We start from the raw sequence: 19127 nt of genomic DNA, 5'->3' as shown, positions 1-19127 counted from the left end.
GGGACGTTCATCCGTGCAATATTGTGGGAGCTCCTTTATGTTGCTGCTCCGATAAGTAAAGACATTTCTAAAACTGGAAGTGTGAAAGATTTGCTTACGGGAAGTGCATGCATGGGCAGATAAGATGTACATTAATGGACAAAGAGGCGGCATGGGTTTTGCTGCTGGTAGTATTTTGTTGTCAGGCGTTGGGAAGTTAAGCATGCTGTTTCCGCAATAGGTTTTTGTGCCGCTTAACTTCTGCTTTTTTCCCCCTCCTCACTTCAACGTGCATGTAATTCTACTATCGGCTAGGCAAGCTTGAACGTTTAAACACCAAAACATAAATTGTACTAAAAATATTAGCCAGTTAAAAGAACATTGTGACAAGCACTATTTAAGAGAAATAATATTTTAATTAGATTGATGTTTGAAAGATGATAATTTTCTCCGAGGATGCAATCTTCCTTGAAACATCAGTATAGTTAAGATACAGTGGACTGTGATTACATGAAGTGAATGGAGGCCGAGACTGCATCAGTTAACAGAACCTTTTCACCTTTTATTGAGTTTGGAGTATTTCACAGTATTCATTCTGTAGGATAAATGCAATAATTATGTAAAAAAGTAATCTTAACTGCAGCGTGTGTAAGTATTAAATTAATGAATATTTTGTTCACTTTTTCTTTTGCCATTAATTTTAATGAAACACTTAATCGAAGCAGTTAGAACTTTGTTTTCTAAGTTTGCTCTTTTTCGTTTGGGCTGTCGACTCGGTTAATGGGAACTTGTAAAACTGAGGTCCTACTATTGTTTCTCTTACGTATTATATACTGATGTTCTTTTGGAGGGTGGTTGGAAATATGGCACTGTATGGACGTTCGGTAATGTTCATTCCTTAGTGGTAATGTGCTCGACGATTTTCCATTTTAATCTGACAAAACGGCACGCGCTAATCATAAAAGGACAAGAAACAGAGCGCACATCGAAGTTTAGATTAAAAAAAAAAAACAAATCCGAAATGCTCTCGGGTGGCTTGACCTACTTCACCAACGTCATCCATATTGCGCAGAAATATGAGCGTATTACATAACCCAAGAATCAGGCTTATATGAGGAAGCTATCATATCAGCTTGATTTCGAAGAAATCGATTAACTTTCCAACACGGGTTAAGTCATAATCCTTCGACCAGCTTGCATGGCAGTTTGTCTTTAAACCTCAATGGGAAGAGCTATACAAATAGGCGAATCTTTAACCAATTTTAAACATGTGAATAAAACAAGTAGCATAATCAACTTTGTGTTGCACCTTGGAATTTTCAACCTTCGTACTGTGACGTTGCTATTAGGAAATAGAGAAAACTGGTTAGACCCACGGTTTACTATTATCTTCACGTCTTGTCTTCTTGTAGACATAAGAAATAATTCATCCCACTTTCAGAAACATGTAAATACCTTTTAGCGATTTTTCCCTTCTCTCTTTCAAACAGAAATGTACCTGGCAGACCGATCGAACATTTCCGTTCATAAATGTTCTCAAAACAATTTTTAGAGAACTTGGTAGTTTAGCATATCCATGGGTACTTTTGTCTGTTCAGAATTAACCTCTCCTGTTTCAGCAGAAACAGGAATTGACCAACACCGTATTTAAAATATTTTCGTTTACTGTGGTTACTGGGCATAAATAAAAAGTTTACTTTGAACTTTCGTTAATCTGTGGATGAACTTCGATTTTGATGCAAGTTCGGACTAACAAAATGCAAACCTCTGAGACGTTTAGATGATGGTCCAGTTTACTACAATATGCGTTGACTGCCCTCTGCATTCGTGAGACTTTAATTTATCCTGGAAGAATTACCTTTATCAGTAGCAGAAACCTTGAAGGCTCATACTTCGTCTTTGTTCTCCTGCAATCACACTGTACACAGAAGTCTCCTGTGAATGGCCTATCCACAATGTATGGCATGTGAACGCAGACGGAGTGAAGTAAATATTTGCACACACTGATAATGGAGAGTATTGTGCCTTACACAGGTGCTATTTACAGAATGACTTAAGAAAAGAACATACTTTGTTCTGTCAACTTGAGCTGGAAAACGGGTTTTGTTCTGAGAATAACTATTCCACTCGAATCTGTAACACTGATTGCGGTTTAAAAGTCCTAAGTTTCGCGGGATTAACGTTGTGTCCCTTGGGGGAAAGTGTTAGGTTCCATAAATAGCCGTATACCTGGTTCATGATGGGCAAATTATCTCAATTTTTCTGCCAATGATCGAAACTACGAATAACGAGGTCTTCCAGTATTTGCAAACAAGTGATTAAAAATTGGAAGTGTTAAATAATCCAGAAAATACTGCCCATATCCAATAAAAAGGAAGCGAGGGGAAATCACCATCATCGGAAGGAGCGGTTTCCGCATCAAAGATGAATTAGTCTGAACAGGTCGTTGTATATAAAGATCCTTGTGGCAACTCGAACTATCGAAATACAAGGCAATTCAAGTAGTAGAAATGTTTGTGTACACAATACATCATTCCAGAAGCTATTTGAGACAGAAAGGTAAACACAACACGCACGCGGTGGAATCAATAATAGATTAATGGTAATGTAAATACACAGCAGCAAATAGCGGAACTGCCCATTAAACAGTCTTTTGTTCATCTAAGCATTAGTTGCATTTGACCAGGAATTTTTTTTTTAAATCTAATTTAACGTTTTCCTGTTAACCATAGAAAAATAGTCATGTACTTTTTCTTGAGAGCATCACCTAGACCGCGCATTGCATATCTTAGCACTGTCTTACGTCGTGTGTCCCTAAGAGTTTCATGATAAACTGAATGCTAATTTCACAAGGAGTCCTGAAAAATTCTCTTTTAAAAAGAGATAAATACTTAATTATCTTTATAATGGTAAAAATCGCACATATTTGAAAGTTCTGTATTTTACAGGAACCACGCGAAGCTTCCTAGTTAATTGTATAACAAATGGCCTTTCGCATTGTACGCAGTGAGCGAGTTGTTTTCATTGGCCTCTATATTTTCCAGACCTTAATTTTTGTAATACGAGATTGAATTAGGGAGATGTCATGTTCGGATTGAAAAGGATAAGCGTTGGGATGATGCTAGAGAACAGATGCTGAAGGCAGTATACTCACCTCGTTTACAACGGCCCTATCTCTGCGGACACCGTACAATTAGCATGCTATTGTAATGGATGCTCCATTTTATACGTTCTAATTAAAGCTGGCTTTGCTGTTAGTGCGAACGAGATATGGCGTCGGGAGGAATGGGGGAGTTGAACGGTGTATGGATGCTGACGCAAGTACCACCGACCGGTAATTACCGAGTCTAAAATCAATAGAAACCGCAAGTCTCTCTGTCGGTGGCGTATTTTCGAACGCATCAAGTCGGAGGCGTAGACAGGACCCGTTGTTTGCATGTACCTTAGTGTTTGGGTTTGTGCCAGGTCGACACAAAGAATCTACTCCTCCCCCCTCTAGTCGCAGGCACAATTCTACATCGGTCCGCTAATTAATGACTTGTTAAAGTTCGCTAACGGGCCCCCAAGTTCGCAACTACAAATTAATCCTCTGCGCGCTCTCTCTCGAGGACTGTGCCGGAGAAGGTATTAAAATTAATTCTCGGCACCCAATCAAGTCGAGGCCAGTTTTGTGCTTCCGCCGAGTGTATGCACGTGCCGTGCCTAAATGCATCAAGAGTTGTGCGAGCGGATAAATAGGCCCGCCTAGTACTAACTAATGACCTGGATTTGACTTCCTTTGATTCTGCTAATAACACAACGCCAACTGACATCCGGGAATTCGGATTTCGTATTCATCTCCCATCATCGGTATAAACAGCTATATCGGTTTATTTCTGCGGGCAGCTGGGAAGCGAACCAGCAGAGAATGATTGCATTCGCACCTTTCTATAGTGACTTTCCATCGGGATGCTGCAGTCGGTTGACCTCACTTTAATTTATCGAAACAAGCTCCGCGCGCGCGCCGTCTTTAGTGGGGCGTAATTCATTTGAATATAAAAGTTTTTATCTTGAAGTCAGAGAACGACAATCAATGCTGATTTTCAGCAATAGACCCAAATCATTGTTGCGTACTGCAGGCGATTATCGGTCTCCTAGCAACTGTGGGTGTTGTTGTCATCCCGTTCCAATATCTGTTTTGTTTTGGCTTTTCCTTTGCCAAAGTACAAAGGCAGGATGATTTTGTATAAAAGATTTCACAAACAGGTACGTGCTTTGAAAGAAAGTTATTTGCTGCACTTGCGTAGAAGCGATGCAATTAAATACTACGTTTCTATTTGTCATAACATACAAAGCCTTTCGCTCTCTCTTCCTGTCAACGCGTTTCGGACTGTCAAATAGCTTTCTTGTCGTATCGTCCAAAACTAAAGCACTGACAAGTAATTTTCCACTTTCTCTCAAGAAACCTTGACAATGCTTCGGGGTAAACACGAACTCTTGAAAACAAAAGACTTCAGTGTTAGAGTGACGTTTGTAAAGCTGGAAGGGAAAATCTCCATTAGCAGCAGAGAATTGCTTTGTGTTTTGGGGCTCGACGTTAGTTTGCTGGCTCTGTTACATGCGAATAGCCTCATTACTGCAGATAGCCGCTCTCGTCTAGCATTTTAATTCTTCGCAGTCAGTCAGACGGACGTGCTTTCGCCTGCTAATAAGCTTAACTCCGTAGGATTACGAGAGAGAAGCAAAAAATATATGGATATTAACCCTCCTGCACGTTAAGAGACTATTACTTGTTTATTCCTTTGCTTTTCATAATGACTAAGCTTTCTTTCATTGGTGCTCCCCTCCTTAGCCACTTAAGTGTCAACGTATCTTACTTTTGTTTTTTTTTGGTAATCTGTATTAGTGTTGGAACAATTGAAGTTTTTGAGACTTCAAGGTGATGTAGCTATGGACAGTGCTCTGGAAAAGCTTTGTCCCGAACTAGATTAACAGACTTCTACAGAACCTTGGTTGGATCCACACTATATAAATAAATGTTCCGTTTACACTCTGGCGCGAACACATTATTATCCGTTTATTTAAACACTGCGTTTTGCCCCCGCATGGCCTGAAAGCAAGGAGGACTTACGTAATACAAGTTACAATGCAGGTAAATAGTATTTGCAATTTACTATTCAATAGCATTAAATTAAATAGTATTACAATATTAAATATTATTACAATTTATAATTCTGGTAAAATGTATTTATAGGACCAAGGCAACAGGTAGGATTCACGGATTAATAGATCACTATCACAAATATAACATGTAAACTTAATTACAATCATAAATTCGGCTAGGAAATACATAGTTTTACGGAATATGTATATGGCATTTTCACTAACACTTCTGGAAGATCAGGAGTATTCTAAATTTTTTTATGAAAAGCAATCAAGTTAAACCTCACAATTAAGTTAAACCTACATTAGAGATGGGTGCCGTGTTATATATCAATGAACTGAGTGCGTGATTCCTGTAGCTGCTGTTATCACAACATTTGAAGAGATCTATGTCGAGAGCATTACAGAGACTTATTATTTTTGATGGGAACATGTTCTTGAGACACACTAAATTGTTGACAGAAGGCCGCAGTGAAGATCCCACGCGACTGCGTGCCCGTCTCTCCAAGTTTGGGTAGCTGATGACGTTTGAAATCGATGGGGGCGTTTATCTTTCCTGCGATAAGTTTTGCCAGAAGCTGAATATTTGCGGTTGCGACCTGAATTTTCCATGGAATTAGGCCGAGATTTGTATGGAGGGACCGACCTGGAGATCGTGAATGGTCATCCAGCTAGCCAGCTGACCCACCTCGGGATCCAATATTTGAACCCATAGAATCTGTTGAGCTGTGCTTGAGGAGCTGAGGACCAAATAATTGGAGCATAGAGCGGGATCGAAAAGAGGTATATTTTGATGTACTGTGTCATTAGGGTGGGGTCCCTTACACCCACTAGCTCCTGCCTAATCGCCCATATAGCTGCGTGTGTCTTGGTCTTCATAGTTTCGAAGCGCCGCCCAAAAGGGAGCCTTTCATCCTAAATGAGGTCAAAATCCGTGTGGGAGGAGACCTTCTTGACTAGGATGCCACCTATTCAGATATCAATGTTGTTTTTCTTTCTTATTTTGGTCACTACTAGTTAAGCTCAAGATCTATTGACGTAAGTAATTTTGAAACATCTATATTTGATGATTTGCCCTTTCCTGTAAGTATGGAATTTGCTCAGCATCTTTTGAGGTTATGAAGAATTTCATAACGTCTGCGTAAGAAGCGAAGTTTGCAGATATTTCCAAGAAAGGTTCTAGCAAATAGGGTCGTCAATAGGATCCCTCCCTGGGATACACCTCTAGTAGCTGTGTATGAGGCCCGAAGATTTTTATGGGTGATTAAGAGGTGCCTAGTTCCAAACTACCTTGATGCCATCCAGTAGTTTCCCAGCTATGTGAAAATATCCTCTGAGAATATGTAGTAGAGAAGAGAAAGTCTAATTGCAATTTACTGTTGAGTGCATGGTGAATTCGTGGTAGTGGTTGATCGGTCCCTCACAATTGTGTGCAAGTAGGTAAGTTCCGAGGAGTTTGCAATTAATCATTTTAACAAGTAAAACATTAACTATCTTAATAGTCACGTGAGTTCGAACCGATGTCAACTCAAACGTTCCTGCATTGACCACTCAGCTATGTCAAATGTGTATGCGCATTATTATTGGAAATGCACGCCATCTTTAATGTCTGTTTTTGAGAGAGAGATTTAGAATACCGGTGCAAACATTATTCCTGGAAACAAACTGCAGTATTAAAGCAGTTAGTCCCAGAAACTTTCTTTTAATAAAATTACAATTTTTACAATAAGTTGTTCAACGCGTTCTATTTTCTACATCGGTATGCTAAGCATCTTTTTTAGCATTTATATTTTAATAAAAAATATTTTTATAATACTACTAAGGAGCTCGCCCCCTGCTTGCTTTGTTCGCCAACCCCCGCGCACGCTTTTTTACGTAACATGTAGAGGTATAACGGAGTAAATCAAATCTTTTCTACGTAAAAGACACGCTTGTCTAAACGCACTGATCGATATCTAATCTAATACATAAAAGAAAATAGAAAGTACAGTATAATAAAAAACTATAAAAAGTAAAATTGTGTGAATGAAAGTTATTAATTGCGTGTTCTATCTTAGCCTCTTCACCGGACAGACTGATGGCTATGCAGGCCCTCAGGGGCCTCATAATTATCCAAGCTGACACTGTGCTGTAGCTTTTCCTAGCTGGTATGGTGTGGGATGCTGACACTGGCCATTAGGGTAATCCATAGGCCAGTGTGGGACAGAGCTGCAAAAATCTGGCTCCACCATAGGAATCTCTTTCCCTATGTTCTTTTATTCCTGCAACCTGGGGTTGCTGAGTCTCCTTCCCCATCCTGTGTGGCCTTTACCCCCTTTTTGCCTGGTGACTCACCCCCACCACCCAATTTCAACCCCCACCCTCTGGACCAGGATGGGCGTCCTGTACCAGGAGCTTCCTTACAGTCCCCTGCTTTTAAATCAGGCGAGTGCCTCAACACTGTCCCCTCTGTTCTCTACCCCTTTTATGCCACCCTCTCCCCATCCTATCTCCCCATTATTTCCTTTCCAATAAAAATAATTTTTTTGGCTCTCCTTGGATGCCTAGGCTACCCCAGGGTTCACTCCGCCAGAGCTTTCTTCTCTCCTAATGTGTCCTGGCCCGCCTCCCCGTAGCGGTGATGGAAACTGAGGTTGTCAGTGGCTCTCCACAGCCCCCCAGGCCAAGTGACCAGAGAAACAACAGAACCAATCCACACTAATACTTCACAAAAAACACACACACCCTGGCCTTCTGCAAAGTATTGTATTCTACACAGAGTAAAAATGCGGAGTTGGGGGAGACCCCCAGTGCTGCCAGACCAAAAAAAAAAAAAAAAAAAAAAACTGTCACTGTGATCGATATCTAAACAGGAAATGACCTACGTAATTATTTACCTGTGCATTTGTAGTGCGCAGCATTTTCAAGGTTTAATAAATATCATTATGTACTTATTTACCTGGGTTCACATAGCTCACTTAGGAAAAGGCCTTTTGCTTCGGGTTCCCACAATGCATGAGGAATATTTCTGCATCCGAAAGAGCAGGACTAAAATATTTAACTAAAGTATTTACAAACTATACAAATATTTAAAATATTTACAAATTACTAAACTATTTACAACATGCAATATTCATTAATATACAAAAAAACGTTACAATGGAACATCAAATGTTAGACAGCGAAGCACGTGCACGAGGTTGGGGAACATTATGAAGTTGTCAATAATTAATTGCATTTGTAGTGACGTAATTGCCTCGCCCTCTTTTCCCATTGGTTCGAATAAATATCACTAGGAGGAAAACATTTTTAATGCATAGAGCGATATTAAAAAATACCCTGAACTTCATGATTGTGATTGCTTTTGACTGTAAGCGTTTGTTTGGCATTGTTTTAATTTCATTAAATTATTGAAAGACACAAATTAGCAAAATGGTCGGGTATCCGTTCCCTTTATGTTAGATATTTATCTAAAATAAAGGGAGAGGATGCCGACCATTTCACATCAGTACTGGCTGGTTTTGGACTCTGCACGCGCAGAATTTTCATCCAAGCTAAACTGGTGCATGGGGACCCCCCCCCCCTTCCCCGAATAAGTTCATCAGCGCACGTTTGTACCAATGTTAAAATCATTTCACTTCAACGATCATTTTTAACTATAAGTATTGTTTAGAGGTCATTAAGTTATTTGCATGTTAAATTGTTTTTGAGAATCATGAAGCAAGCACAATTATTTTTATAGATACAAGAACACTTTGTGTATGCCAGTTTGCAATCTTAAGCAGATTACGAGAGTCGTCTCGTTCTATAATCGATATCCTATTTCACGTCTTTTTTAAACTTATCAAAAAAACATCATGAACAGTTTTTCCTCGATTATGGTTGGTAGCACCGTTAAAATATTTAGAAGTTTAGCTTAAATCGAAAGAATTTAAAGTACTAAAATATGCATAGCCCTGTAAGAGGTGCGATTCACCTGTACCTCACTTTATTAAATGCCCTTAAAGTGCAACAGAAATTACTCGAAGCCAGTTACTCCTGGAAGAATTTCAGAAAAGGGGTCATTGACCTGAGGTACTCGTACTCCTGTCCCTCTGGGGTGTTTGAAAGTAGCCAGGTAAATATTTCGTGTCCCGGAGGCAAGCATTCGCCTAGTCCGGGCGTCACCTGTGATATAATTCATAAACTTTACCCTCAAGCTTAATTGGAATGCCAACCAAACTTTGGTGCTGGGTTCACCGCTTGCACGAGGCCTTGGAAGGTCTTGTTTGTCACAGAGTTTAAAAATAAAATAGTGTGCAACTATGTTACCTTTGATATTTCTTTCCTAAAGGGAATCGGAAGGGTTAGACGAAGTGCTCCTGATGTCCCGCCCTCGGAAAACTCTCCGAGCATTTGTGATCAGCATCGCTAAGAAAAGCCTTTTTCTTAGCAATGCTGATCTAATCGCTAATAAAAAGGCAAAAAAAAAAAAAAAACAAGTAGATAAGAAAATATAAATTGTGCTTCTCCCCCCCCCCCCCTCACACAGGTAACTATCCAGTTGACGTTTTAATTTATTCAAACTGCCAGCCTCAAATACCTGCGAGGGCAACTTGTGCCAGCAATCAACGACTCGCTGGCTAAAAGAAAACTTCCAACAATCTAATCTAAATATCAACCCCTGTAATTTAAATTTATGGTCCCTAGTTCTGGAATTCTTTATAACAGTGAAAATTCCACCTTCACTCATTTTACTAATCCCTCAGTGCCTTATAGACCTCAATCAGGTCACCTCTGAGGTGTCAGGTTACTAAGCTCTGTAGCCCACATAATCGGAGTCTTTCCTCGTACCGTCGTCCTTTTGCTGATCTCACCAGAGATAAGATATAGTTTCCTTGTTTATACAATCACTTTCCATCCGTTTGAAGAGAACTTAAGGTTTTCAAAAGGTTGGCATGAGAACTGAACCACTGCCCACTCAAAGAGCATGTGCTACTGCACTCTTTTACCTGACTACTCGGCCTAATCCGAAGGTTTGCTTTCTGAGGATTAACTCAAAAGACGCTAAACCCAGTTATCCGACAAACTGTACAGCATTGTATAACACAGTACAGAAACATTACTGGAATTTAAATAGATTGACCAACTTTTTTCTTTTTTTTTTTAACAATTACAACACGCCAACTGTTGTACAGTATAACGAAATTCCAATTTATGTGGACAGCATTTAGCGTATATTAACGTAACTGCACTTGTACTGTTCGCATATTAAGGTTGTGTACAAATATCATATAAGCAATATATTTGGACTCTATTAGGCCAGTACGTTTTGGTATTCTCTGACTGAATTGAAATTCTACAAACTACTTATAATTAATTCATAGTGTGGGAATGAAATTTTATTTGTTAAGAATGCTCCCGTGAAATTGGTGCTCTTTTAATGTTTATCACTGAAGTTTACTGAATGGATAACGTGGCTCTCGTGAGGAACTTTACTTTGTACAGCTGTTCACCACAGAGGTCCAAACTAGCTTACCAGCATTTCCAGTATTGATTAGACTCACGCAGCGTTTCACAACTGGGTCTAGACTAGTTCCAGGGGGGGGGGGTCTGCGAAACGGTGATCAACCATATATATATATATATATATATATACACACACACACACACAGGGTGTCTCAAAAATATTGGTACAAACGTTTAGGGTAGGTAGGTAACATCTAAAGGAATGTGAATCGCATAGGGACCCATAACCGGAAACGTCACGGGAAAGTAGTAGCAGAGGCACAAGAAGCAGAAATGACACAAGGCAGTAATTAGTGGCAAACATTTATTTGACATAATATTAACAATGGAGTACGAGATGGATGCATCTCATGACGTTACAACAGATGCTCGAAGGTTCCACCATGAGACGCGATGCATGCGTGACACCGACGCAGCATGGATTGGCGGACACGGTCGAACACACCTGGAGTTTCTTTTGACAGTAGCAGCAGCGCAGCGAGTCTCGCCACGAGATTCATTTCCGTCTCCACAGGCAATTCATACACGATAGATTTGAGGGCCCCCCACAAAAAGAAATCAAGGATCGATAAATCAGGTGAGCGTGGGGGCCAGGCAACGGGTCCACCACGGCCAATCCATCGACGCCCAAAACGCCTGTTCAAATGGTCACGAACACTCCTTCCATAATGGGCAGGCGCCCCGTCATGTTGAAACCATATGTTGCGTCTCACATTTGCTGGAACATCGTCAAGTAACCCTGGTAGAACTTGTTCAAGAAAGATCTGATATTTAGCGGAGTTCATGCAGGATGGTAACAGGTATGGGCCGACTAAGCAGCCACCGACCATACCTGCCCACACATTTATTGCGAAGCGATGTTGTGGCATGGGGGCGCACACCTTGTGGGTTGTCGTGAGCCCACACATGAGCATTGTGCTGATTGAATAAGCCTTCCCGAGTGAAATAAGCCTCATCCGTGACCAAAACATAGGCTGGAAAATTCAAGTCTTGAACACTTTCTTGGAGAAACCACTGCGCAAAAGCCACACGTGCAGGGATGATCTTGGGGGAAGCAGTAACTGAACCCTTTGGAGATGAAAGGGGCGTAAGGAATCGTCGTACCAGACACGCTGTACACTGCGACGTACACTCCTAAGGCGGAGGCAACGGCACGTGTGCTAGTAGTAGGATTATTCTGGACGGCATTCAACACACTTTCTTCATGGTGGGAGTTCGCGTCTCACGTGGTTTGCCCGCACTACTCCTGTTACCTCTAAATGACCCATAATCGCGCAAATTTTGATGCGCAAGCGCAAACAGACGGTGGTCCGGTACATGTGTTGCAATTTGCAGAACTTAAGCCTTTCTTGCCTTTCTTGGTAAGACCACCCCTTCTTTCCCCTCACCAGTCTTGTTGCCCTTCTCTGTACTCGTTCTAGCAACTCTACATCCTTCATAAAATGTGGCTTCCAGACCTGTACGCAGTACTCAAGGTGTTGCCTGACCATTGCCTTATACAGGATGATAATCACCTCCTTATCCCTGCTAGCAAAATTCCTGTATATCATTGACAAAACCCCATGACCTACTCAGGCAGCCTGACTGCACTGCTCAAAAACTCCATATCTGACTGCACAATTACCCCTAGGTCCCTTTCATTCTCCACTACACTGAGTGTAACACCACCCAGTAATGAACACCTATGTAATGAACTACTGTACTGTATAAGTGCAAAAACTCATAATTTGGATAGAGAACCAAATCCAGCAGCGTATGCCTCTTAGTCCGGCTATAATCCAGGCCAAAGCATTGTCTTTGTGTGATCGTAAAGAAAGTCATGGTTGTGAAGTGAATTGTTAAGTGCTAGCAAACATTGGTTTTTACGTATTTAAAAAAAAAAAAGCAAATTTGCACAGTATTAAAGCGGCAGACGAACCTGCTTAATGCTGATGAGGAGGTTGGTAGTAATTTCTCAGCACAATTGGCTAAATTCATTGGAGGATTATTTTGCTTAATAGGAATTCAATGTGGACGAAATGGGGTTGTACTGGAAGAACAGATCTCAGACTCGGCGTATATGTCGACTTCTATTTTTTTTTTTTTTTTTTTTTTGCATTAAATTCGTGCTCAATCACATCTATTCGCCATATAAGTTGGCCCCACTCCCCTTTCTTTTTTAGTTATCTCTCGTAATAGTGGTATATTACATATACATATCCCATAATAGTCTCTCTCTCGTAGTGGTGCATTAAGCGGATCTTTTATTCAGGACATTGCGAGACTGCCCTTCCAGTAATTCTCACATTATTTTGTGTCTAGTGCGAAAAAAACTGCTTCAGGGGAAAAAAAAAAAAGTCACTCAAGGCATTGTTGATTATGGACATCTCCAGGGCATTCAGTTCAACAGATCATGGATTAATTGGATAATTTAACCTATTATCTTAGACAAACTTTTCTCGAATGTAACTGAGAAGAAAAGGAGCCTAACTTTTAAAAAAAATATTGGACGGGTTTCATCACTTTTGGTGCATGACGTCACATATCCTTACTTGGTGCTTAATTCCCAGAGATTTCAACTTGGAAGTAATAGCTGAGGCTGTCGGCGGATTTCTAGTGCCTCATTCAGAAGAAATTAGCAATGCAGGTCTTCTGCAGTTGGAAGAGCAGAAAGCTGCTGTTGATATCCAAAGAATGGACAAAGAAAGTGATGGAAGAAGCTTTCCAACATTTTGAAGCTATAGTGGCTCTTTCTGATCCAACCTCATACTGCTCCGCAGTCATTCGAGAAATACCTAATCTCGCTGCCTGCTACAGAAAAATCTACAGGTAGAGGAGCCAGCTGTCCAAAGATGTATCTTAGAAAGGCTTCATCACTTTTCATTAACCATTTAAACACCTGAAAAAAAGAAGCCAATGTGCAGAAAAATTACCTTTTTTTTTTCGATATTTATTTGTACAGTACCGTAGTGTATTTTTTTTTACTGCACAGTAATATTTCAGTGCACTGTACTGTAGTGAGATTTGTTTTTTAATGTTTTATTTTTGATGACAACCATAAATATATATACATTGATTTATGTATTTAACATGTTTATGATTTGGATTGATAAATACTGCACTTAATAAAATACAGTATTCTGTGTTATTTATGCGCAATAACTCAGATAATGTATAAGGCATCTGCCTGATAGGTAAGAACCTAACCACGAGGTTGTTCTTATGAGAAACTAGGTTTTATTACTTAATGTGTAATGGAAGAACGCTGAATATTGGATAACCGAAGACTGCCTGTACAGGATTATTTAAAATTATCTTTATTTAAAATTTCTCTAAACCAAAAAAGATGCACTGAAAAAAAAGAGTTTAAATATCTCTTTGTTATTTATTTATTATTATAATTTTTTAAGTTAATAAAGTTCAGCTCTAATTTAGAGTACTCCTGTGTGAGGGCGCTGGGTATCCAGTTTCGACTTGATAATGGCGGTCTGCTGTCAATCCAACTGTCATGACAACTACTCTAAATCTAACTATGTACGTAACAAACTTTCAAGTTTTTCTTTAACAAATTTTGACCTGGCCTTATTTAATAACGTCATGTTTTTATGCATTTCGGAATGCTTAATTAACAGCTAGCACTAACCTGTTTTAAGTAACTTAACTTGTTAATAATATCTGTTTTTCTGAAAAATGGAGGTCATACTAATTTTATCGAAACATTTAAAGGGCTACATTTGTTCCTAAATGTGATTAGGCAACTAATCGAAATTTATAGGAAACGAAAACTTCAATCGTGAAATGCAAACAGAAAAAGTAACTTTCTGGCAGTTAATCTTAACCGTGTATACTTTCGACACACAAACTGTGACCACTAAAATATGGAGTGGTGTAAAGAAAAAATCACCTTTACTTTCTGACAACTGCTCTGACTCATCCTACGTAAAAATATCTTCAAATTTTAATAATCCAGATGGCATTGTAAACATCAAAATTAGCAAGAATTAATAACTGTTTGGAGAAGTTAGAAGGGAGAAGGCAGTATTTAAAAATAAATAAATAAGTCAAATCGCATGTGTTTTGCATATTTGGGAGAGCAAAAGGGAAATGAATTTACAAAATGGGACAAAGAAGATATTCCAGATTAGGAAGTACACCTTTAAACCGGAGGAATCGTAGTGGGAATAATTGGGGCAAATGAATTGAGTGTTTTCGTTCAGGAGACCAGTAATTGAGATTTTCATTATTTAAAAAAAAAAGTGTGGATTAGACAAAAGTTTCTCGCCTTTTTTTTTTCTTTTTTTTATAACGCGACCTGCCTAATAATCCATTGTAGAAGTTGTAGTTGCACACAATTCATTCATCGTTTTGACTTCTCAATTTTTCATACACAAAATATAATTAACAAAAAAAAATATACATTTTATAATATATATTGTAAATACACATCGTTAAAAATATTACTAATATGATACTTTATAAAAAAAAAAATTTCGCCACCCCATTTTTCTGTAACCATCGGTGATAATAACGCGGGTTTAGAAGTAGTAAAAAAAAAAAAAAAAACTATTTATTAGGGTCATCCGGAAAGTTGTTTCATCTACCTATGTGTATTGTGTCTGTAAATTGCTTGTGTTCTCTGGTCGATTTGCCTGCTTTACTGGACGAAAAGCCCCAGTTTTTTTCCCGGGGAGGGGAACCTTGCTATCTACGCCTGGGACCAACTAACTCAGCCACGGAGTGAAAAAAGCCCATAAATGTTCTTTGCGTCATCGACGGGATTCAAACCTGGACCTTTTCCACCCGGTGTGGGGAGCACGGTGACGATACCACTGTGCTACATGCGCAGACCAGGTTTAGGAAGTATGGATGGAAACAGACATCACAGAGATTAAAAATGAGACTAATTATACTGTAAAATGAATTTAGTTTCTGGAAAGATTAGTTCTTTTCACAGATAAGCATGCTCCGTTAGTTTGACTGTTCACGATACATTTAACAGAAAAATGTTTAGATCTGTAATATACCTGGCCGGGCATATATAAATCCTTAACACTGTGCGGCTTCAACCATTCTTCTGCCATATACCACTTTTGAGTCATTAACTCGCTCTAGCACAATTGACTTGGAGGGATTTAAAAACATCCAAGCAGCGAGATTATTCATTGGCTCAGGGGTTCTCAAGTTTTGTGATACCGCGACACTCCAAAATAAGTGAATTTGTGCAACTCTTCCCATGATTTCATTTGGGTTAATTTTGTTTGCTGCAATTTATTTAAACTGGAGAAAATTGGGTTTCTTGTAACATCCTTCGTTTGATCAAGGGATGGCTAAAAGATACAGTGGTCATAAATGTCCGTTCTTCAGAGTGAACCAGTGCCGCAAGAGGAATGCCTCAGGGATCAGTATTGGGGCCACTTCAGTTTATCATCTTCCTTAATTACAGTGATGAGTGCAGTAGTTGCCAAAGTTTACTAATGATTTAAAGGTAGGAATGATTGTTAACGAATAGAACCACGCCATTCTGCTTCAAAATCACTTAGATCGGCTGCACAAATCTGAAAAACGGCAACCAGAGTGTACTACTTCTAAATGTATGGTTTTGAATTTAGAGAACTATAATTCAGGAGTCAAAAGATGGATTACGATTCACTCAGCCACGAAATTTTCCATGCAATGTAAAAAAAAAAGCGACTAGGAAAGCACATAGGTGTCCTATGATATTTACTACCTTCTACTACTTGTACTACCTTCGTAAAAAAAAAAAAGTATGCCATCGTTCCTTATATAAGACGATGGTGACACCACCTTTAGAATAGTGTGTTCAGGTCTGGAGGCCATACTTGAAAGATACAGAGCTTCTAGAAAGGGTTCAAAGAAGGGAAACCAGATCAAATAATCCGCATGAGGAGAACTGTGACCAGTATCAAAATGCTGGTTGGCAAGATCAACTCTCCCGACTTTTGAGATACACGTCAGTGGCATGTTCCACTAGCTTCCCTAAGAGCCACCCCTCTTCTTCAGCTACAGCGGAACAGGCTGAAGATCAGTGACAGATTTCTACCCGGCCAAGTACTTCCTACAATACAAGCCCTGCTAATGATCGGAGTAGACTTCCAGAAATTCGCTTCAGATCGCAATTACAAGCGTTCGTTGGCTGAAGTTGTTCCGCTTTTGTTTGGCCCCTGATGTCGACTCATCCGATATCTCTATCTGCTATGAGGCGCAGAACGGCACGTCGCAGGTACACCGACGGATTGTTTCATAAGAAAATGCGAAAACGTATACCGAACAACTTAATGCACGCCTCTGAAATATTCTGACTTTTAAAGATATATGTGCTTTGTACATATGAACGTGTACTGTCTGCCTCACAACTATGTATATACTCATATCTATAGCATGGTTTAATGCCACGTTTTTAAGTTAATTTCCTGTTATGTTATCTTTTTGTTATACTGTACATGTTTTTATATTACCCCATAACTGTAAAGCTCCTGGCTGTGGCGGGCAAATTACTGTATCTTTACTGTTCAATAAAGATTTCTTATCAGTGACGAGCGCTAATTGACATCAATGTGATTGAACGGCTTAGAAGATGCGTGCGGACTGCAAAGTTGGCAACCGGACATCTTGCCACGGTCGGGACTTCATCAAGGTATATAAGGCCCTGAAGAGGATTAGTAAAATGAAAGAGGATGATATTTCCAATGGTAGAAGAAACAAGAACTAATGGTTATAAATATATAATTTTGGGGAGTAACAGAAGGTCGCATTTCATGAAGTTTACCTTCCGGCAGCGCATTTTAGATCACGAATAAATTACTTGTCATGGTGCTTCAGGCAGAGAATTGCGTAAAATTCAAAGTTCAATTGGACCACCACTTTTTGGCGACGAGGAGGGGTTGAGCGAAAAAAAAATTCTTTCTTGGCAGCTGGAGAAATAAAATCCGCTTCACTGCATGTTTTGTTAACTTTATAATATAAAATAAAACAGCCAAAAATAATCAAATTTAAAACGCGAGGCAATTTTTCGCGACCTACCGTTTGAAAACCCCTACACTAGCTGTTTCACAAACCTAAAGTGTTGCCTATTTGAGGTGTTCTGGTGAACTATAAAGGAATGAATTTTCTGTTTATAGGTTGAAACGGCCATAAACACCGATGAACCAAAACATTATGGCCAGAGAGTCGTTATGCAAATCGAAGCAACTGCAGGTGAACTACGGCGCGTGCGCGGGTCGGGACACGGTATAAAAAATACCTGATACTGAGCTCCGTTAATCAGTGTTACTCTTGTTCTTCAGATGGGAAAGGCAGAAGACTTAAGCGAGTTTGACAGAGGCCAAATTGTAATGGCCAGACGATTGGGTCAGAGCATATCCGAAACGGCACGGCTGGTGGGATGCTCTCGGTCAGTCGTGGTTAGCATCTATCGAAAGTGGTCCGAGGAGGGGAAAACCCACGAACCGCCGGCCGAGGTGTTGAACGACCACGGCTCATTGATGCTCGAGGTGTGCGAAGGATCTCCCGGATGGCACTTGGCAACAGAAGGGCGATGCGGCGCAACTCGCCGGTAATTGGAATGCTGGTGACGGGAGTATTGTCACAACACACAGTACTTCAAACCCTGCTGAAAATGGGGATGCGTAGCCGCAGGCCGCTCCGAGTGCCCATGCTAACCACGGTTCACCGGCGACAGCGCCTACAATGACACGCGAGCATCGAAACTGGACCTTGAGTGATTGGAAGAAGATCGTCTGGTCCGATGAATCAGGTTTCCTGTTGCACCATGTGGACGGCCGGGTACGTGTGCGTCGTTTACCTGGGGAAGTGATGGCGCCTGGATGCACCGTGGGACGAAAACAAGCCGGTGGTGGCGGTGTCATGCTTTGGGCGATGTTCTGCTGGGATACCCTGGGTCGAGTCATTCATGTGCTGGGCACTCTGACGTCTACCGCCTACCTAAACATCATTGCTGACCAGGTACACCCTTTCATGGCAACGGTCTTCCCTTCTGGCGGTGCCGTCTTGCAGCAGGATAACGCGCCATGCCACATCGCCCGGATTGTTCGAGACTGGTTCGCGGAATATGAGGAAGACTTCCCAGGTATTTCCCTGGCCTCCAAATTCTCCAGACATCAATCCCATCGAGCATCTGTAGTTTGAGTTGGAACAGCAACTCTTATCTGTGGCATCGCAACAGATAGGAGATCCTTTAACTCCTGTAAGCGGACCTTACAGGAGTTAAAGGATCTGCTGGTTACGTGCTGGTACCAGATACCACAAGACACATTTAGAAATCATGTAGCGTACTTGCCTCACCGGGTACGAGCTGTTTTTGCTGCACGTGGAGGACCAACATCATATTAGGTAGGGGGTCATAATGTTTTGGCTCATCGGTGTAAGGAGTTTACAAGATATATCGTATAAGAACGTTATCGTATTTTGTGGTCATGTGCATTTGAACCGCGATCAACTAAAACTATGTGCTGCTGTACTGCCGTTTTTTCACTTCAGGCCTCCATTTAGCAAGATGCAAC

The 19127-nt window shown here is 40.4% G+C and overlaps 1 protein-coding gene across 2 annotated transcripts in view; it reads left to right on the top strand.

Moving 5' to 3' along the window:
- LOC150090548 (uncharacterized) overlaps nt 1-19127 on the top strand; it is a 449422-nt gene that overhangs the window by 330333 nt on the left and 99962 nt on the right. The window lies entirely within an intron of this gene.

Source organism: Mastigoproctus giganteus, chromosome 1 (assembly GCF_048544385.1).
Source record: "Mastigoproctus giganteus isolate SK-2022 chromosome 1, ASM4854438v1, whole genome shotgun sequence".
NCBI classification, from domain to species: Eukaryota; Metazoa; Arthropoda; class Arachnida; order Uropygi; family Thelyphonidae; genus Mastigoproctus; species Mastigoproctus giganteus.
Note: the sequence above shows the minus strand (reverse complement) of the source record. Positions and strands in the feature narration are given on the sequence as shown.